Below are 22,500 nucleotides of genomic sequence, written 5' to 3'. Positions count from 1 at the left end.
AAATGTGTCTAATAACATCTGAATCGCTCCCACTGCAATCGCCTTTTTTTTTTCTAGTCCTTCACTCTCACTTTCCTCATCCACGAATCTTTCATCCTTGCTCAAACAAATGGGGAAATCGTCGCTTTCTCGGTCCGAATCGCTCTTGCTGCTGGTGGCCATGATTATAAACAATGTTCAGATGTGAGGAGCTCCACAACCCGTGACGTCACGCGCACATCGTCTGCTACTTCCGGTACAGGCAAGGCTTTTTTATTAGCGACCAAAAGTTGCCAACTTTATCGTGGATGTTCTCTACTAAATCCTTTCAGCAAAAATATGGCAATATGGTGAAATGATGAAGTATGACACATAGAATGGAGCTGCTATCCCCGTTTAAATAAGAACATCTCATTTCAGTAGGCCTTTAAGTCCTCATAGTACAATTTATATCTCATGACACACTATCTGTATGTAATATGGCTTTTCATTTTGTGCGGCTCCATACAGATTTGTTTTTATATTTTTGATCCAATATGGCTCTTTTAACATTTTGTGTTGCCGACTTCTGGACTATATAAATAAATATTGATTGATTGAATGATGGAAATGCAAAATATATGCAATGAAAATCAGGGAAGAAGCTGAGCTGAAAACATTTTCCCAGACAAAATAATTGGAGACTTCACGGTGGAAGAGGGGTTAGTGCGTCTGCCTCCCAATACGAAGGTCCTGCAGTCCTGGGTTCAAATCCAGGCTCGGGATCTTTCTGTGTGGAGTTTGCATGTTCTCCCCGTGAGTGCGTGGGTTCCCTCCGGGTACTCCGGCTTCCTCCCACTTCCAAAGACATGCACCTGGGGATAGGCTCCTCCCACCTCCAAAGACATGCACCTGGGGATAGGTTGATTGGCAACACTAAATGGTCCCTAGTGTGTGAATGTTGTCTGTCTATCTGTGTTGGCCCTGTGATGAGGTGGCGACTTGTCCAGGGTGTACCCTGCCTTCCGCCCGATTGTAGTTGAGATAGGCGCCAGCGCCCCCCGCGACCCTGAAAAGGGAATAAGCGGTAGAAAATGGATGAAAATAATTGGAGTCCGACGCTGTCAGTGTTTAATAACGTTGCTCCTGATTGGTTTGCAGTTAAAAGTCAAATCATAAATCCACACATCACTTCCTGTATCGGCTCATTATTGTTTTGTTTGATTTATATATATATATATTTTCTGTGTACACAGCTGATAAGACTTAAAGTCGGCCTCTTGTTCAGCAACTAAAAATAAGCGGTGAAGTCATGTGAAAAAGACCACTTTACTTCCATTCTGGTAAGTTTGTCCACCGGCCTGCCAGGCGCTGTTGAAGCTGAGGGGATAGTTCCCTGCCCACAAAATAATTGTTGAGAGACAAAATGGAGATGGAGGGAGAGGTTTGTGTGCATGAGCATTGTCATGTCTGTGCTTCTTAAGTGATGGAGGCAAGTGGGGGGGTGCAGGGGGGGGGTGCAGGGGGGGGGGGGGGGGGGTAACAGCGATAACACTCATTGCTGGGCGGATGATGAGGATACAAATCTCTGAGGCTCAATTTCTGAATGATTGGGATCAGAGGGCACGTGGATGGATGTGGGCGCTGCCTTCAGAATCTGCACTGCAAGAAAGTCAGTGTTCATTAACAGGAAATAAAAATAACATACAAAAATAAGGGGTATCTTTTTTGAATTCAGCAAAATGATCTGCCAATAGAACAAGACCATTTGGCTTGTCAAGACTTCCCAAAACACATACTTGCTAACCTTGAGACCTCCGTTTTCAGGAGGCGGGGGGTGGGGGGCGTGGTCGGGGGGTGGGCGAGGGGCGGTGTTGGGGGCGTGGTTAAGAGGGGAGGGGTATATTTACAGCTATCATTCCATCCATTTTTCTACCACTTATTCCCTTTGGGTTCGCGGGGGGCGCTGGTGCCTATTTCAGCTACAATCGGGTGGAAGGCGGGGTACACCCTGGACAAGTATCCACCTCATCGCAGTGTGTGTAGAAATCTTTATTTATAATTGAATCACTTGTTTATTTTTCAACAAGTTTTTAGTTATTTTTAAATCTATCCATTTTCTACCACTTATTCCCTTTGGGATCGCGGGGGGCGCTCGTGCCTATTTCAGCTACAAACAGGCGGAAGGCAGGGTACACCCTGGACAAGTCGCCACCTCATCGCAGTGTGTGTAGAAATCTTTATTTATAAATGAATCACTTGTTTATTTTTCAACAAGTTTTTAGTTATTTTTAAATCTATCCATTTTCTACCACTTATTCCCTTTGGGATCGCGGGGGGCGCTCGTGCCTATTTCAGCTACAAACAGGCGGAAGGCGGGGTACACCCTGGACAAGTATCCACCTCATCGCAGTGTGTGTAGAAATCTTTATTTATAATTGAATCACTTGTTTATTTTTCAACAAGTTTTTAGTTATTTTTAAATCTATCCATTTTCTACCACTTATTCCCTTTGGGATCGCGGGGGGCGCTCGTGCCTATTTCAGCTACAAACAGGCGGAAGGCAGGGTACACCCTGGACAAGTCGCCACCTCATCGCAGTGTGTGTAGAAATCTTTATTTATAAATGAATCACTTGTTTGTTTTTCAACAAGTTTTTAGTTATTTTTATATCCATCCATCCATCCATTTTCTACCGCTTATTCCCTTCGGGTTCACAGGGGGCGCTGGTGCCTATTTCAGCTACGATCAGGTGGAATGCAAGGTACACCCTGGACAAGTCGCCACCTCATCGCAGTATGTGTAGAAATCTTTATTTATAATTGAATCACTTGTTTATTTTTCAACAAGTTTTTAGTTATTTTTAAATCCATCCATCCATCCATTTTCTACCGCTTATTCCCTTTGGGGTCGCGGGGGACGCTGGTGCCTATCTCAGCTACAATCAGGTGGAATGCAAGGTACACCCTGGACAAGTCGCCACCTCATCGCAGTATGTGAGGAAAGGTTCATTTATAATTGAACCACTTGTTTATTTTTCAACAAGTTTTTAGTTATTTTTATAACTTTTTTTCTAAATAGTTCAAGAAAGACCACTACAAATGAGCATTATTTTGCACTGTTATACATGTGTTTGGTTGCTAAAGACAGCTGCAATCCACCGCTTTCCACCAACAGCATTCTTCTTTGACGTCTCCATTATTAATTGAACAAATTGCAAAAGATTCAGCAACACAGACGTCCAAATGACTGTGTAATTATGCCATGAAAAGAGACAACTTTTAGCCGTGTGTGGTGTTGGGAGAACATGTCCGCTACAACCCGAGACGTCACAAACACGCGTCAACATTCCGCGACGTTTTCAACAAGAAACTGCGGGAAATTCAAAATTGTAATTTAGTAAACTAAAGCGGCCGTATTGTCATGTGTTGCAATGTTAATATTTCATCATTGATATATAAACTATCAGACTGCGTGGTGGCTAGTAGTGGCTTTCAGTAGGACTTTAACCGTTTTGTATTTAAGTTTTCCAATGTTCCACTACTAACGCATTTTACCACATTGCAGACATCCTGATAACGTAACATACATTAGTCAGATGCTCATAATTACTAATTAATAGCATCTGATGAAGGGATTTATTCAGTAACTATTAATTACTAAAGAGAACTTGAATGCATCATAATACAATTCAATATAGCATGAATTAATTAACGTGGACCCCGACTTAAACAAGTTGAAAAACTTATTGGGGTGTTACCATTTATTGGTCAATTGTACAGAATATGTACTGTACTGTGCAATCTACTAATAAAAGTCTCAATCAATCAATCAATCAAAAGCCTCTGCATGAATGGGTGCATAATGGAGGTCTGTCCAACAGCGTTAAACTAATAATCACACCGCTGCTATACAATGAACTGCTGATTTTTTTTTTTTGAAGTCAACAGGCGACTTGTCAGATGACAGCTAACAGAGGCTCCAGAGTCCAACATTAAAGGTAATGTGTAGGCTAATTGTTTCAACCCTCGGTAGTTTTAGTCTCTCACCAAATAGGTTTTGATGTCCGGGGCCCCTGCTCTGCTTCTCCTATTCCTGGCCCGGCTATTTGCGGCCCTTCCTAATCTGCCGGAGTTCTCTAGCGCTCACTTTAAAAAGAAGCCTTAAAGGGGAACATTATCAGCAGACCTATGTAAGCGTCAATATATACCTTGATGTTGCTGAAAAAAGACCATCTATTTTTTTAACTGATTTCCGAACTCTATATGGGCGAATTTTGGCGAATTAAACGCCTTTCTGTTTATCGCTCTGGAGGCGATGACGTCAGAATGTGACGTCGCCGAGGTAACACACCCACCATTTTCATTTTCACGTTACAAACACCGGGTCTCAGCTCTGTTATTTTCCGTTTTTTTGACTATTTTTTGGAACCTTGGAGACATCATGCCTGGTGGGTGTGTTGTCGGAGGGTGTAACAACACTAACAGGGAGGGATTCAAGTTGCACCATTGGCCCAAAGATGCCAAAGTGTCTGCCACCAGACCCCCATTGAATGTACCAGAGTGTCTCCACATTTGAGCGGCGATGCTAAGACAGACATGGCACAGAGATGTATGGATAACCTGCAGATGCATTTGCAACCATTAAGTCAACCAAATCACAAAGGTGAGTTTTGTTGATGTTGTTGACTTATGTGCTAATCAGACATATTTGGTCACGGATGACTGCCAGCTAATCGGTGCTAACATGCTATGCTAATCGATGCTAACATGCTATTTACGCTAGCTGTATGTACATTTGAAACTAGATACCCACATTTAATGCGAAACAAACACTTACCAATCGATGTATTTAAGTTGCTCCAGTGTCTCAAGATGCGAAAGTCCTGATCGTTTGGTCCGCACATTTTACCGGCGATGCTAATAAGGCAGCCATGCTATGGGCCACTTCATTAGGTACACCCACGCTATGGCCGAATAGCATCAATAGCTATTCACTCAATATCTTCAATTTCTTCTTCAATTTCGTTTTCGCTATCTGCCTTCATACCCCGACCATCTGTTTCAATACATGCGTAATCTGTTGAATCGCTTAAGCCGCTGAAATCCGAGTCTGAATCCGAGCTAATGTCGCTATATCTTGCTGTGGTAACCGCCATGTTGTTTGTATTGGCAGCACTGTGTGACGTCACAGGGAAATGGACAGTGTCTTCGCAGAGAGCGAAAATAAGGCATTTTAAAGCTTTATTTAGGGATATTCCGGGACCACTAAAATTTTGAAAAAAACTTCAAAAAATACAACAAGCCACTTGGAACTGATTTTTGATAATGTTCCCCTTTAAGGGAGTTGTTGAAATGATTCAAATTACAAAACTGTGTGACTTGTGGCTTTCTTTTAATTCGGATTCATTCGTTAGTTCAGTGTATGCATCTTTATTTTGTCATACAGAGGCTACTGGGAGCTGGCTGTGGGCCCTTAGAATGACATTACCTTCCCCCCCGGTTCCGACAGCCCGGTCCCGTATACACAAACCACAAAAACAGGGGCCAACAAGCCAGAAAAGTGTGTTTTGCACAGTATGACCCTTTAAAGGGGACCTAGGATCATTTTTATCTCAACAATGTTGGATACTCATGATCATCCCCTTTGTTATCGCCACCCTAGTGGCTCCCCGGACCTCTTTCAGAGATGTGTAAATATGGAAAAAGATATATATATATTTTCTGGAGGAGAACAAACATGACACAAACATTCCCAATTGTTATAAATCCCACTGTTTATGTTATACATGCTTCTCTGATGCAAGCACTGTTTTGTCCAAATAATTTCAGCGATACTTGAACTCATCGTAGTTTATTCACGTGTACAACTTTCTCCGATGCTGCCACAGAAAGACGTGTCTTATGCTATTCCTTTGTCTCATTTTGTCCACCAAATGTTTTATGCTGTGCATTCGTGAATGCACAAAGGCGAGCTTTGTTTATTTTATTGATTTGCTGGAGTGCTTATCAGGCATTTTGGTCAGTGCATGACTGCAAGCTAATCCATGCTAACATGCTATTTATTATTATATTGCATTATTATGCCTTGTTTGTAGGTATATATGAGCTCTTTTAATTTCCTTTGAGTATTTAATTTGTATTTGCATGTTTCAAGACACATTATCTGTATGTAATATTTACCGCATTTCTCATAGTCGTTTATGGGCCATGTTGTTCCAGACCACAGCAAACGTGAACCAGCTTGCAAAGATCGTAATAAATCCATTAGAAGAAGACAGCCCAATGTTGGCTTTCCGCCTTGCCGCTTACGTGCAGTGATTTCTCCAGATTCTCTGAACCTTTCAATGATATTACAGACTGTAGATGTCGAAATGCATAAACTCCTTGCAATAGCTGGTTGAGAAATGTTGTTCTGAGACCGTTTGATTATTTGCTCTCGCATTTGTTCACAAAGTGGTGACCCTCGCCCCATCCTTGTTTGTGAATGACTGAGCATTCCATGGAAGCTGCTTTTATAGCCAATCATGGCCCCCACCTGTTCCCAATTAGCCTGTTCCCCTGTGGGATGTTCCAAATAAGTGTTTGATGAGCATGCCTCAACTTTCTCAGTCTTTTTTGCCACTTGTGTCAGCTTTTTTTCAAACATGTTGCAGGCATCACATTCCAAATGAACTAATATTTTGCAACAAAGCAAAACAAAAAGTTTCTCAGTTGGATTAAGTAACTTGTCTTTGCAGTCAATTCAGTTGAATATGGGCTGAAGTACTTTGTCTTTGAAGTTTATTCATTTGATTAAAGGTTGAGAAGGATTTGCAAATCATTGTATTTATTTATAACTTCACTGCTTTTGGGTTTTGTATATCTAAACATTGTACGTTTTCAAAAGATAAATCATGGTGCTTTTAGACAGGGTGGGCGTGGTTTCATTTGCAATCTGGGAGCGCCTCCGGAATCGAACATCTTGCAGACGGACGGATTAAAAAAAACGGGTTATAAATGTGACCGTGGGGCAAAATATTCCCCAAATTTACACCAAAGAATATAACATACATCAGGGGTCACCAACCTTTTTGAAACCAAGAGCTACTTCTTGGGTACTGATTAATTAATCAATAAATCAATGTTTAAATATATAGCCCTAAATCACTAGTGTCTCAAAGGGCTGCACAAACCATAACACAAACCACTATGACATCCTCGGTAGGCCCACATAAGGGCAAGGAAAAACTCACACCCAGTGGGACGTCGGTGACAATGATGACTATGAGAACCTTGGAGAGGAGGAAAGCAATGGATGTCGAGCGGGTCTAACATGATACTGTGAAAGTTCAATCCATAATGGATCCAACACAGTCGCGAGAGTCCAGTCCAAAGCGGATCCAACACAGCAGCGAGAGTCCCGTTCACAGCGGAGCCAGCAGGAAACCATCCCAAGCGGAGGCGGATCAACAGCGCAGAGATGTCCCCAGCCGATACACAGGCAAGCGGTCCATCCTGGGTCCCGACTCTGGACGAGCGGTCCATCCTGGGTTGATCTGTCGTTTCTTTTCCCCCTCTCCCACATCCCACTCCCCCCCGCGGAGGGGGCCCGGCCCGATCCGACGGCCACGGACGACGTACCGGACCCCCTCCACAAGGGAGAGCGGGACACAGGAGAAAAAGAAAAGAAACGGCAGATCAACTGGCCTCAAAGGGGAGTCTATTTAAAGGCTAGAGTATACAGACGACTTTTAAGGTGAGACTTAAATGCTTCTACTGAGATTAATGCGAAGGGCTACCAGTTTGATACACACTTACCGTATTTTTCGGATTATAAGTTGCGTTTTATTTTGTAGTTTGGTTTGAAACTTGGCCAAACTATAAAAAAAAAAAATCAAATAAAAAAATAAAAATAATTATTTTTATTTTACATTTTTTTTTGTTTGGCCGGGTCTCGCCCCCTGCTGGACTGTGAAGAAGACTGCGACTTATAGTCTGAAAAATACGGTAAATAAATTTCCAGAAATAGCCAATTTGCTCAATTGACCTTTTACTCTATGTTATTATTAATAATTAATGATATTTATCTTTGTGGAAACACTGATCATCTTAATGATTTCCACAACAAATATATATATAGAAAGAGATAAATATCAATATGCAACACTTTATTTTAATATTTTTTCCAAGTACACATTTTTCAAATTGAACATTTTTAAATGATCACTTCTAAGACAGTCTTGTGAAATCACAATATCCCATTTTAACTAGCTAGTCACCAACATTTTTTAACAAATCATGAATTACTTTGCACCATGTTTGTACAAATAATAACTCATGTCAAATACAAAAGTCAACTCTCAAATGTTTAAATAACTCATGTCACACTTTGAACTGGACACCAATCTGCTTCTTTGTCAGTGTTAACTGCTGTGTTGTACTCTGCTGTGCAACTCTGAGGGAGTCTTGCAGATGTGCATCAGTGAGGTGTGTTCTGTCTTTGTTCTTGATGAAGTTCATGTCACAAAAGGCTGATTCACAAAGATAAGTTGAACCAAAGAGGCACCATAAGTTTGCTGCAGTCTGGTGGGCTTTACATTTGTAATTGTCAGGAAAGAAGAGGAAGGAATTTCAAAGGTAAAAAGGTATATGTGTTTAAAAATCCCAAAATCATTTTTAAGGTTGTATTTTTTCTCTAAAATTGTCTATCTTTAAGTTATAAGAAGCAAAGTAAAAAAAAAAAGAGTTTATTTAAACAAGTGAAGACCAAGTCTTTAAAATATTTTCTTGGATTTTTCAATTCTATTTGAGTTTTGTCTCTCTTAAAATTAAAAATGTCAAGCAAAGCGAGACCAGCTTGCTAGTAAATAAATACAATTTAAAAATAGAGGCAGCTCACTGGTAAGTGCTGCTATTTGAGCTATTTTTAGAACAGGCCAGCGGGTGACTCATCTGGTCCTTACGGGCGACCTGGTGCCCGCCTTGGTGCCCGCGTTGGTGACCCCTGCCAAACATTAATCAGGATAGGCCAGCCCACCCTGTGACCCCAACAGGGACAAGCGATAAAGCGTTTCTAGCCCACAACAGAGTACTTTAAACATAGATTTAAATCATTATAGGTCCCCTTTATGTATTATTTAAGGGTTATGCAACAATTAAAGGCCTACTGAAATGAGATGTTCTTATTTAAACGGGGATAGCAGCTCCATTCTATGTGTCATACTTCATCATATTGCCATATTTTTGCTGAAAGGATTTAGTAGAGAACATCCATGATAAAGTTGGCAACTTTTGGTCGCTAATAAAAAAGCCTTGCCTGTACCGGAAGTAGCAGACGATGTGCGCGTGACATCACGGGTTGTGGAGCTCCTCACATCTGAACATTGTTTATAATCATAGACACTAGCAGCAAGAGCGATTCGGACTGAGAAAGCGACAATTTCCCCATTAATTTAAATGATGATAAAAGATTTGTGGACGAGGAAAGTTAGTGTGAAGACAAAAACAAACAAAAAAAAAGGAAAGGTGACGGCTCCAGGCGACGGCAGTGGGACCGTTTCAGATGTAATTCTACACATTTACTAAGATCATTTTGGAAAATCCGTTATCTGCTTCTTGTTTTAATAGTGTCTTAGTGAGATTATAAAGTCAACCCTGAAAGTCGGATGGCTGCGGTAAATGCCAGTGTCTCTGAGAGACGCAGAGGAGCCGAGATCACAGCTGCCTTTTTGAGCTGCAGGATGATGTCGCATAATCTACTGAAGTCTCCGGTAAGAGTCGACTTAATATCACAATTTTCCCATCCAAAAACTTGCTGGTTGACGTAGAGAAACATTGTTCGCTTGACCGCTCTGTGTTAAAGCTTCACAACAAACAAAGAAACACTGGCTGTGTTTCGGTGCTAAAGGCAGCTGCAAGCCACATTCTTCCTTGACGTCTCCATTATTAATAGAACGAATTGCAAAAGATTCAGCAACACAGATGTCCAAATGACTGTGTAATTATGCCATGAAAAGAGACTACTTTTAGCCGTGTATGGTGCTGGGCTAATATGTCCGCTACAACCCGCGGGAAATTTAAAATTGTAATTTAGTAAACTAAAGTGGCCGTATTGGCATGTGTTGCAATGTTAATATTTCATCATTGATATATAAACTATCAGACTGTGTGGTGGCTAGTAGTGGCTTTCAGTAGGTCTTTAAGTGTTTCATGTGTTCATTGTTGTGTTGCAATGTTAATATTTCATCATTGATATATAAACTATCAGACTGCGTGGTCGCTAGTAGTGGCTTTCAGTAGGACTTTAAGTCAATATTAAGGCACACCTTATTAAGGAGTGGCATAAGTTAAGAGTGAAAATCCCCAACCATCTGAAATTAAGATGGCAACAATTAGGACAGTCTTGGGTGAGTAAAATAATCCAGTAAAAGAGTCTCGATTAAGCCACTTAGGGCCTGAGGGAGACTGATGGCGGTCAATGAGGGGTAACCAACATGTTTTGTTCACAGTAATATGATTCCACTATTATTTGAGCTGTGTGCCCACCAGGCAGGGGCAGAAGCTTCCATCTAATCAGATGGCGATGATGTAACAGAGCGCTGTCTTCGTCACGTAGTTTGCCGGAGCCAGCAATCCCCTCACCACCAGAATCTCTGAGGAGGGGGGGACAAGTCAAATGGGCTAGTTTGCATCTTATCTCCAGGAAATAGCATTAGTCAAATTGTGCTCTTGGGCATGGGCTTGAAAGGGATGGCATGGATGTGGCCATCATTAGCCATGTCCCCTGACATGCGGCCTGCCTCTGATCCACAGCCAGGGCTGGACAGGAAGGCCGAAGGTGGGCATGAGAGGGTGGGCAACCCTGGGTGGGCTCCTCCACTTGGGCCTCGCTAATGGGCCGCCAACCATCAGGCTGGTATGTCGGAATGCGGGCCGCCGCTGTTCTTGCAGACGTTAGGGGATTTATAAAAAAATAAAAAATGGACATTGTAGATTGTGGAATAACACAAATAGGACATAAAGTGCCCACAGCTCCTCATTTACCACGATTTGTTTTACGTGGACCCTGACTTAAACAAGTTGAAAAACTTAGTCCGGGGTTACCATTTAGTGGTCATTTGTACGGAATATGTACTGTACTTTGCAATCTACTAATAAAAGTTTCAATCAATCAAAAAAAACGGACTCGAAGACAGCGACAGGTGAATAAATGGCCCAGGTGGGCTTGTTATCTAATCACCGCCTTTATTAGCAGCAGCCGGAGCGAGACACGGTGGTTGGAGTCGGGAGTTGGGACCATTTACCATTTAGTGGTCAATTGTACGGAATATGTACTGTACTTTGCAATCTACTAATAAAAGTTTCGATCAATCAATCAATCAATCAATCAATCAATCAATCAAGCTCCGAGCGAAGTGAAGCCGAGCAAGCATGAACTGCACACTAAAAAATGTTGGTTCAGAAAAGCATCAACACCTTATTTGAGTTATTTCAACTCAACATTTTGGGTACATTTTTTTCAACCCAACTTTTGCGTTGAATTATTTAACCAAAAAGTTGAGTTATGATAACTTCATGTTGGGTTATTCCTAGAGATGTCCAATAACGGCTTTTTTGGGCCGATATCTGATGTTGTCCAACACTTAATTACCGATACCGATATCAACCAATACCGATATATACAGTCGTGGAATTAAATTCCCTCACATAAAAGTAGAGATGTCCAATAATGGCTTTTTTGCCGATATTCCGATATTGTCCAACTCTTAATTACCGATTCCGTTATCAATCGATACCGATGTATACAGTCGTGGAATTAAACTACCTCACATAAAAGTAGAGATGTCCGATAATGGCTTTTTGGCTGATATTCGATATTCCGATATTGTCCAACTCTTAATTACCGATTCCGATATCAACCGATACCGATATATACAGTCGTGGAATTAAACTACCTCACATAAAAGTAGAGATGTCCGATAATGGCTTTTTTGCCGGTATCCGATATTATCCAACTCTTTATTACAGATTCCGATATCAACTGATACCGATATATACAGTTGTGGAATTAACACATAATTATGCCTAATTCAGTTGTGATGCCCGCTGGATGCATTAAACAATGTAACAAGGTTTTCCAAAAGAAATCAACTCTAGTTAGGGAAACAAATGCCAACATGGCACTGCCATATTTATTATTGAAGTCACAAAGTGGATTATTTTTTTTAACATGCCTCAAAACAGCAGCTTGGAATTTGGGACATGCTCTCCCTGAGAGAGCATGAGGACATTGAGGTGGGCGGGGTTGAGGTGGCCGCGGGGGGTGTATATGGTAATGTCCCGGAAGAGTTAGTGCTGCAAGGGTTTCTGGGTATTTGTTCTGTTGTGTTTATGTTGTGTTACGGTGCAGATGTTCTCCCGAAATGTGTTTGTCATTCTTGTTTGGTGTGGGTTCACAGTTTGGCGCATATTTGTAACAGTGTTAAAGTTGTTTATACGGCCACCCTCAGTGTGACCTGTATGGCTGTTGACCAAGTATGCATTGCATTCACTTGTGTCTGGGCCGACACACAAATGCAGTGCCTTTAAGCACAGCCAAAATATGGTTCAGGAGAATGGTTGCCCCAGGAGATTTTTGGGAGGGTCACTGAAATTCGGGAGTCTCCCGGGAAAATCGGGAGGGTTGGGAAATTGGGAGACGCAACTGCTCTGTACTTCTCCCTACATTCTTTCCGATGTTAAATTTTTAAGGCATTTATCAGCTGATAATATCGGCAATCCGATATTATCGGACATCTTTAGTTATTCCCAACCAAACTATTGGGTTAAATCATTTAACCCAAAAGTTGAGTTATGCTAACACAATGTTGGGTGATTGTAAATCATGTTAATGAGATTAATGCCATGCGTGCGCTGCGCTGGGCGTACCCCCAGGAGCGCGCCAGGCGCATGCCAGTCGAGCAGCAGCAAGCAGCTGCAATCAATCGCCGGCAATCAGCACACCTGAAGCTGATGATGAGACCTGCCATCATAAGCCTGCACAACCGGCTATCCCGCGCCAGAACGTACCTACCTGTTCAGTACAGTAAGCCAACACGTCAGTTCTTTGCGCACTCTTTTGCTGTCTGTGTTTTTTCTCCCTCGTCGTGTTTATCGTCTCGTGTCCTCCTTGTCGATCCAACAGCAGACCTCCGTTCCCGCGTCACGAGTTGTGCGTCTCGTCTCCCCGTGTTCCCTCTGCTTCCCCGACTACATCTTGAATCTCGACCTCCCGCCTGGACACAGACCTTTGACGCCTCTCTATCGTCCCCGACTAACCTGCCTACCTCACGGACCTACACTCCGGTAACACTCACCAGGTTCAGAAAAGCACGAACCCCTTATTTGAGTTATTTTAACTCAACATTTTGGGTTCATTTTTTGAACCCAACTTTGGCGTTGAATTAATTCACCAAAAAGTTGAGTTATGATAACTTCATGTTGGGTTATTCCCAACCAAACTCCATTCATCCATCATTTTTTTTTACCGCTTGCCCCTTTTGGAGCGCAGCTGCATTCGGGTGGAAGGCGGGGTTCACCCTGGACAAATCGCCACCTCATCACAAGGTCAACACAGATAGACAGACAACATTCACACTCGAGGGCCAACTTTTAGTGTTGCCAATCAACCTATCCAAAGCTCGAGTTATGCTAACTCAATGTTGGGTGATTGTAAATAATGTTAATGATATTAATACATAATAAAAATTCCCCTCAAGAAATCGTTTTAATAAAAAAAGAGCATTACTCGTTGAAAAACAACCTAGAAATGGTTCATAATTTTGAAAACCCAGAAATTGAGTTAAACCAATACTCATACGTGGAGGGGAGGCGTGGCCCGCGGACCTGCAGCGAAGCGGGGTGTGCCAGGACCGGCTTTGAGGTCAGCGACAGGTGCATGGATGGCCCACCTGGGCCTGGTTATTTAAACACCTGTCGCTCTGTTAAAAAGGGAGCAGCCGGAGGGAGAGAAAGACACAAACAGAGACACCCTGCGTGGTTGGGTCAGAACAAAAACGGTCTCGATATGAATGAAACGGGCTCGCCTGGAGATGCTCTGTGGTCGGGAGGACCCACGGGAAGAGAACTTCCACAAAATATAACCCCCAAAAATGGATGGTATTCATAAAAATGAGTCCAAAATTCAACAGCAGCAACTCATAAGTTGGGTTATCAAAATAACTCAGTACGTTTTAGTGTGTTTCATTCTGCATGGTCTGCACTTTTCTTAGCCGTGTTTGCTGGTCCTATGCACCCAGATCCCACAATGCCTTGCACTGGTACCAATGAGAACTCAGTCTGTTCCCAGCAGTTTTCACCATGGCAGCTATTTTTCCCATGCTCTTTCGTCATCGGGCCTATTTAGGGCGTGGAGGCTATCAGATCAGCTGATGACGCTAAAATAACTCAGGAATAAAAACAAAACAAAACATGTATTCACTGAATGAGAAACATTTCCCAATTTAGCCGTTCTATTGTTTATGTATCAAAACCCCCACTATAACATGTTTTATTTTTAACCAATATTCTGTTTCCCCTTCTGGACAATGAGCCTATCCATAAAGTCCTTTTAGATTTAGGACTCCCTGGCAGACCAAAGTGATGAAGTCAATGACTTTTCTGGTCCTGAGGCAAACATACCACCTGCCAGTCTAAATAGCAGCTTCAAAACAGAACGCCTGCAAGAAACGTCAGAAGCTTCGAAGGGGAAACTATCAAAGTCTTATTGTCAAGTGATGAGACTCTCATCGTACAGTAAAAACCTACATGGGGAACGACCGGAAGTGGAAAAGCCAGTCGATCCAAAGAGAGTTTTTAAATACCAGGGAGGCTCTGTCGCTCGGTCCCCTGAGGGAAACTCATCGATCCTTCCCACCGCCATGTCTGGGAAGGAGCGACCTTGTAGTGCCTCTTTTGGGTGACGGGACTTATTATTATTATACATTTGGAAAAAAAACCCCACGTGATCTGACATAGCAACAACAAACATCCTTGGATGTCGTCCACTTCCCAGGTCCCACACATCTTTGCTTTGAAGATAATAAGCCTTTTGAGGGGTTTTATTGGAACTTGTTGTAATGCTGACATCCTTTAAAAAAATATATCGTAAGTATACACACACATACAAACCCCGTTTCCATATGAGTTGGGAAATTGTGTTAGATGTAAATATAAACAGAATACAATGATTTGCAAATCCTTTTCAAGCCATATTCAGTTGAATATGCTACAAAGACAACATATTTGATGTTCAAACTCATAAACTTTATTTTATTTTTTTAGCAAATAATAATTGGCCGCAACACGTGCCAAAGTAGTTGGGAAAGGGCATGTTCACCACTGTGTTACATCACATTTTATTTTAACAACACTCAATAAACGTTTGGGACCTGAGGAAACTAATTGTTGAAGCTTTGAAAGTGGAATTCTTTCCCATTCTTGTTTTATGTAGAGCTTCAGTCCTTCAACAGTCCGGGGTCTCCGCTGTCCTATTTTACGCGTCATAATGCGCCACACATTTTCCATGGGAGACAGGTCTGCACTGCAGGCGGGCCAGGAAAGTACCCGCACTCTTTTACTACGAAACCACGCTGTAGTTACACGTGGATTGGCATTGTCTTGCTGAAATAAGCAGGGGTGTCCATGATAACGTTGCTTGGATGACAACATATGTTGCTCCAAAACCTGTGTGGACCATTCAGCATTAATGGTGCCTTCACAGATGTGTAAGTTACCCATGTCTTGGGCACTAATACACCCCCATACCATCACACATGTGTAAGTTACCCATGCCTTGGGCACTAATACACCCCCATACCATCACACATGTGTAAGTTACCCATGTCTTGTTCACTAATACACCCCCATACCATCACACATGTGTAAGTTACCCATGTCTTGGGCACTAATACACCCCCATACCATCACACATGTGTAAGTTACCCATGCCTTGGGCACTAATACACCCCCATACCATCACACATGTGTAAGTTACCCATGTCTTGTTCACTAATACACCCCCATACCATCACACATGTGTAAGTTACCCATGTCTTGGGCACTAATACACCCCCATACCATCACACATGTGTAAGTTACCCATGTCTTGGGCACTAATACACCCCCATACCATCACACATGTGTAAGTTACCCATGTCTTGGGCACTAATGCACCCCATACCATCACACATGTGTAAGTTACCTATGTCTTGGCCACTAATACACCCCCATACCATCACACATGTGTAAGTTACCCATGTCTTGGGCACTAATACACCCCCATACCATCACACATGTGTAAGTTACCCATGTCTTGGCCACTAATACACCCCCATACCATCACACATGCTGGCTTTTACACTTTGCGCCTATAACAATCCTGATGGTTATTTTCCTCTTTGTTCCAGGGGACACCACGTCCACAGTTTCCAAATATAGTTTGAAATGTGGACTCGTCAGACCACAGAACACTTTCCCACTTTGCATCAGTCCATCTTAGATGAGCTCGGGCCCAGCGAAGCCGGCGGCGTTCCTGGGTGTTGTTGATAAATGGCTTTCGCTTTGCATAGTAGAGTTTTAACTTGCACTTACAGATGTAGCGACCAACTGTAGTTACTGACAGTGGTTTTATGAAGTGTTCCTGAGCCCATGTGGTGATATCCTTTACACACTGATGTTGGTTTTTGATGCAGTACCGCCGGAGGGATTAAAGGTTCGCAATCGCTTACGTTCAGTGAACTTTACGTTTACGTTTTGAACTTTGCGCCTATAACAATCCGGAAGGTTATTTTCCTCTTTGTTCCGGAGGACACCACGTCCACAGTTTCCAAATATAATTTGAAATGTGGACTCGTCAGACCACAGAACACTTTTCCACTTTGCATCGGTGCATCTTGGATGAGCTCGGGCCCAGCGACGCCGGCGACATTCCTGGGTGTTGTTGATAAATGGGTTTGGCTTTGCATAGTAGAGTTTTAACTTGCACTTACAGATGTAGCGACCAACTGTAGTTACTGACAGTGGTTTTATGAAGTGTTCCTGAGCCCATGTGGTGATATTCTTATACACTTTGATGTTGGTTTTTGATGCAGTACCGCCTGAGGGCTCAAAGGTCCGTAATATCATCACTTACGTGCAGTGATTTCTCCAGATTCTCTGAACCTTTTGATGATTTTACGGACCGTAGATGGTAAAATCCCAAAATTCTTTGCAATAGCTGGTTGAGAAATGTTGTTCTAAAACTGTTCGACAGTTTGCTTAAAAATTGGTGACCCTCACCCCATCCTTGTTTGTGAATGACTTAACATTTCATGGAAGCTGTTTTTATAGCCAATCATGGCACCCACCTGTTCCCAATTAGCCTGCACACCTGTGGGATGTTCCAAATAAGTGTTTGATGAACATTCCTCAACTTTATCAGTATTTATTGCCACCTTTCCCAACTTCAAGAGTTGCTGGCATCAAATTCTAAAGTTAATGATTTGCAAAAAAAAAAAATGTTTGAGTTTGAACATGAAATATGTTGTCTTTGTAGCATATTCAACTGAATATGGCTTGAAAAGGATTTGCAAATCATTGTATTCTGTTTATATTTACATCAAACACAATTTCCCAACTCCTATTGAAGCGGGGTTTGTACATACTTGCCAACCCTTCCAAATTGTCCGGGACAACCATTCTCCCTAATTTTATCCCGATTTCCAGCCGGACCTAAGGCACGGCCCCTCCAGGTCCGTGCGGACCTGATTGAGGACAGCCTGTCGTCGCGTCCGCTTTTCCTTCGTGTAAACAATTTGCCGGCCCAGTCACGTCATAACATCTATCGGCCAGATTGAAAATCTCAACGGCGCCCGGGCCTTAATTTGCCCAGGTCTGTCGTATACCTTCTTTGTTATTGTATTGCCAACCACTGCACCTGACAACCAGACTAAACAAAGAACCCTGCGGCTGACTTAAGTCTTGTCGTGTTATTAGTACACAGCCTGCGTCTGTTTTCGTGACTCCTGTTTATTACAAAACGTGACCGTTGTCCTACTCTCAACTCTAAGCTGGAAATTGAACTTCTTTACCTCAGCTCTGTCGAACATCAATTATGTCAGAACTGGTTGACTTTGTAGCTCTCTGCTAAGTAACACAGGTGCACCTACAGATATGAATAGGTAGATGGAACACGGGAAAATGTTATTTTATTGATATTACAAGGACAGCAGCAATGGTGGTAGACCACACGGTTGGTGTTGATACTGTATGTTCACTATAAACCAGAGAGGTGGAGGACGGAATAACATTCGTGGCAATGTTGCACAAACTACTGTAAGAAGAGGCTGGTGGTTAAGACAGGATTAGGATGGGAGGAAGACATGCAGCGTGTGTGTGTGTGTGTATGTGTGTGTGTGTGTGTGTGTGTGTCGAGAGCAGTTAGGACGGCAGTAAAGCAGATGTTTCCTCTGTTTAAAACTATAAGAAGATATTGAGGGAAAACAAGGGGCTCACTCCCAAAATGCAGTGATTAGCTAATGAAGAGACGATAAGTTTCTATCAGAGATATGAACTGCAATAGAAGAAATATGTTAGTTTCGTTCCTGTAAGGATAACGACACTTTAAAGTAAGCATTAGCATTTACGCACCTTTTACTGCTGGGTGAGTCAGAATGCGAGGCTGTAATGCCACATATGGTGAAAAGGATTTTTCTATTTACTCTTAAACCGTACCGTTCATTTCTGAATGTTCCACTGAGGGTACATGCTTACTAATACTATGCAGTATCTGGGTAGTGAAGGTATTTTGTCTGGAAAAGGTATTTTTTTTACTCAATTAAAATACATATTCATTAACTGTCAAGAAAATATTTTAAGTAAAATTTGACATTTATTTACTGGCATTGAAGTGTAAATGGAATCTCTAGAGTAACACTTTGGTGTTGATATATAGTAGTACCTCAACTTACGAGCTCGATTAGTTGCACGGCCAAGCTTGTAATTCAAAACATACATATTTACTCTTAAACAATACAGTTCATAATACTTTTTTTAGCTTCTGAATGTTCCACTGAGGATGCACGCTAACTAATACTAAGCAGTATCTGGGTAGTGCATGCATTTTGTCTGGAAACTACTAAAGGTAATGTTTTACACCATTAAAATACATATTCATTAACTGTCAAGAAAATATTTTAAGTTACATTTGACATTTATTTACTGGCATAAAAGTGTATATGGAATCTCTGTAGTAACAGGTTGGTTCTGTTATATAGTAGTACCTCAACTTAAGCGCTCAGATAGTTGCACCGCCAAGCTTGTAATTCAAAACATCCATTCATTCATCCATTTTCTACCACTTTGGCCTTTTGGGGTCACGGAGGGGTCACTGGAGCCGATCTCAGCTGCATTTGGGCGGAAGGCGGTGTACACCCTGGACAAGTCGCCACCTCATCGCAGTGCTATCACGTATAGACAGACAACATTCACACACTAGTGCCAATTTAGTGTTGCCAATCAACCTGTCCACAGGTGCATGTTTTTGGAGGTGGGATGAAGCCGGAGTACGCGGAGGGAACCCACGCAGTCACGGGGAGAACATGCAAACTCCACACAGAAAGATCCCGAGCCCGGGATTGAACCCAGGACTACACAGGACCTTCGTATTGTGAGGCAGACGCACTAACCCCTAAACATTTAAATCTCACATCAAACCCAGCCATTGACATCAATTAAAATCAATTGAATCTGTTTTTGGTCCACCCAAAACACCACAACTACAACATGTAACAACAAAAATACAATTGTTCAAAAGAACAACAACTTTTAGATAAGAAATATTGTTTGAAAATCAATAAAATAGCTTGTGCTACAAACAACTGAAATAGTTTTATGAAATAGTGTGAAAATATTGAACAAAATGGACGTGAAGAGCGTAAAATATCGGCTGCTTTCCCGTCGTGTAACAATAGGAACTGTTAATCGTTTTTACGTTGCACTTAGACATCTTTGAGTGATGGACCAGAGAGGTCATACATATATATATACATACATACATACATACCATATGTATATATATATATATATATATATATATATATATATATATATATATGTATATATATATATATATATATATATATATATATATATATATATATATATATATATATATATATATATATATATACACACAGCACAGCCCCCGGCCTAATTGTTTTAACCCAACGCGGGCCCCAAGTCAAAGAGTTTGGGGACCCCTGCTGTAACCCATTCTGTACGTTTCCATTGTTTCTTATAGAGACATTTCCTAACATTTCTATTTGAAAACCCTGTTTGAGAACCAAATAAGTTCATAAATTGAGGTTCCACTGTATTGCGATTGAGCTAATTGTAATTCAAAGGTGTCTGAGCATCACACACTTCCTTGTTTACTTTGACACGCGTATAAAACCACAACTGCACGCGGAAATTCAGAAACTGCGGACACTAATGATGTTGTGATTTGGTAAACCGCAGGCAAATAATTTTGCATTAAAGTCAATACCATTCATCAAAGATTCACGGTGGCTAATCTGCGGGTTGAGCTGCACAGCATTCATCCACGCACGTTGACATTCATGCATCCAAAAGCATGCTGAGAGGTGCAGCGCTTCAGGACCCGTGACAGAAAGACAATGTCGAGCAAACTAAAAAAGCCAATCCTGCCGTTTCAATCACAGCAGCGAAGAAACCACAAAGAGCTTACAGGAATTCAATGTCATGCTGCGATATCATTGTGATACTGAAAATGACTGTAACAGGGTCACGGTGAAACACAGGTAGCATGGAAGACCACAGAAATATGTAACGCATGTGACGTTTGCTGGGCATAGTGATGGCGGATTTGTTCTTCCATGGATGCGTTCGGGCAAGAACACAGCGAATGGTAAGAAAAAAAGATTTATTTCACTCAAAAACAGGCTAAGAACAAAAACACTGGTGCTAGGCAGAAAAGGCAAACAAAAGGTGCTAGCATGGGTGCTCGGGAAACAAACAGCAACACTTACACTTGGCACAAAGGAACAAAAAAGGAAAACAAAACAACTAGCATGAGAGCTAGGGATAAACGAAGCGTAGCGCGAAAACTAGCGAGTAAATACATAGAGAAGCATACGTCACTTGGGTAAGGCAAATTAGGATCCGAGACCGAATGACCAAAAGGGGCAGGCTTAAATAGGGCAGTAATCAATAATAACAGGTGTGCGTTACCATGAATTGATTAACGTGGACCCCGACTTAAACAAGTTGAAAAACTTATTGGGGTGTTACCATTTAGTGGTCAATTGTACGGAATATGTACTGTACTGTGCAATCTACTAATAAAAGTATCAATCAATCAATCAATGCGTAAACAGCGAGTAGCAGGTGGAACTAATATGCAACCATGGTGACAGAACAAACCCGAAGTGCAAAAACTAAGAACAGGAAGAGTCCAAAACGATCGGCAAAACACAAAAGGACTCAAACACCAACACAATATATGATCCGGGCCGCGGATCATAACAAGGCAGTTGGACTCAGACATACACCATATTGTCAAAAGTACTTGGCCACCTGCCTTTACTCACATATGAACTTGAGGTGCCATCCCATGGAATTGTCCAACATGTTTTGGTATCCTGGAGCATTCGAAGTTCCTTTCACTGCAACTAAGGGGCCAAGCCCAACTCCTGAAATAACCAACACCACATCATAATTCCTCCTCCACCAAATTTCACACTCGGCACAATGCAGTCCGAATTTTACCGTTCTCCTGGTAACCTCCAAACCCGGACTGGTCCAACAGATTGCCAAATGGAAAAGCGTGACTCGTCAGTCCAGAGAAGGTGTCTCCACTGCTCTAGAGTCTTGTGGGTTAGTCTGGGAAGACAAAAGGATAGGGGAGCAAACCTTGAGAGAAAAGCAAGTGCTGGTAGGCGCACCATAGGCGGTCCTCCGACAGACCGGAGCCCCGGCAGCCTACTGCAGCTGTGAGGAGGTGCCAGTTGTCCTGGGTTTCCCTTGCCACCGGATACAGCTCCCCCACAGCGAAGAAGTCACGTTGGAGTCCCTCGTCAAAAAAATACCTCAACAACAAAGTGGTTGCATAGGAGCTCCACAACGGTCACAAAGGCGGAAGAAGGCTGCAGCAGAGATGGTCCCCTAATTGTCTTGGTCTCCATGCCAATGGACCCTTGCTTCCTCTTTGCCAAGGACAATGTGGTGGCTGTCTGTGCACCAGTCTCCCCACTTTAAAAGATTCCACACACAGGCATTCCCCCTAAGGACCCACCAACAGGAGGACAAAAATACTTGTTTCGAGTGATCGCCGACGACGACCACTGCATATTCCATGCTTTGCATTAGACTTGGTGATGCATGGCTTAGATGCAGCTGCCCGGCCATGGAAACCCATTCCATGAAGCTCTCTGCGTACTGCACGTGGGCTAATTGGAAGGTCACATGAAGTTTGGAGCTGTGTAGCAACTGACTGTGCAGAAAGTCTTTGGACTACACACTTCAG

General features: G+C 42.2%; 1 protein-coding gene across 1 annotated transcript in view; it reads right to left on the bottom strand.

Annotated features, from left to right (window-relative positions):
- Positions 1-22,500, bottom strand: part of LOC133563715 (uncharacterized) — a 390,671-nt gene that overhangs the window by 66,539 nt on the left and 301,632 nt on the right. The window contains exons 5-6 of the transcript XR_009809088.1: positions 21,744-21,857; positions 21,566-21,667 (exon numbers count right to left, since the gene is read on the bottom strand). The gene's annotated coding sequence lies outside the window, so the exon portion shown is untranslated. The remainder of the gene's footprint in view (positions 1-21,565; positions 21,668-21,743; positions 21,858-22,500) is intronic.

The sequence above is a fragment of the Nerophis ophidion genome, linkage group LG12, assembly GCF_033978795.1.
Source record: "Nerophis ophidion isolate RoL-2023_Sa linkage group LG12, RoL_Noph_v1.0, whole genome shotgun sequence".
Classification (NCBI taxonomy): domain Eukaryota; kingdom Metazoa; phylum Chordata; class Actinopteri; order Syngnathiformes; family Syngnathidae; genus Nerophis; species Nerophis ophidion.
This window is presented reverse-complemented; position numbering and strand designations above follow the sequence as displayed.